The sequence below is a fragment of the Anneissia japonica genome, unplaced genomic scaffold, assembly GCF_011630105.1.
Source record: "Anneissia japonica isolate Jap-2015-1 unplaced genomic scaffold, ASM1163010v1 scaffold84554_len2106_cov185, whole genome shotgun sequence".
Classification (NCBI taxonomy): domain Eukaryota; kingdom Metazoa; phylum Echinodermata; class Crinoidea; order Comatulida; family Comatulidae; genus Anneissia; species Anneissia japonica.
In genome coordinates this window covers 1,789-2,106 of record NW_022708216.1, presented here as the reverse complement: position 1 = coordinate 2,106, position 318 = coordinate 1,789, and the positions used below count along the sequence as shown (strand labels likewise).

The 318-nt window shown below is 40.6% G+C and overlaps 1 non-coding gene across 1 annotated transcript; it reads right to left on the bottom strand.

Moving 5' to 3' along the window:
* Positions 1-28: 28 nt before the first annotated feature.
* Positions 29-102, bottom strand: Trnas-cga. Its single transcript has one exon. It is a non-coding gene; the product is annotated as a tRNA-Ser (tRNA).
* Positions 103-318: the final 216 nt, after the last annotated feature.

The following is a 318-nucleotide window of genomic DNA, read 5'->3' as shown; positions in this document are numbered from 1 at the left end:
AAATACTAGTGCGAGTGTGAAACATGGATGTCTCAACCGGGATTCGAACCTTCGACCTTCTGCACTCGAAGCAGACGCCTTAACCAACTGGGTCATTGAGACTTTGGAATTCAAATCCGATTAAAGCAACTAATTCTTTAATATAGAGCACTCTAATAATATTACTATGATGAGGAGGGTAGGCAAAAATATTATTGGTTGACAGTGACAATAGACGAGGTTGGGCGTTAGAGAGTTTGACAAAGTAGACAAAGGCAGTATTCGAGATTGATGGGTGTTGAAGTCAAAACAGCAGCATTGTTTGAAGTGGGAGTGAAT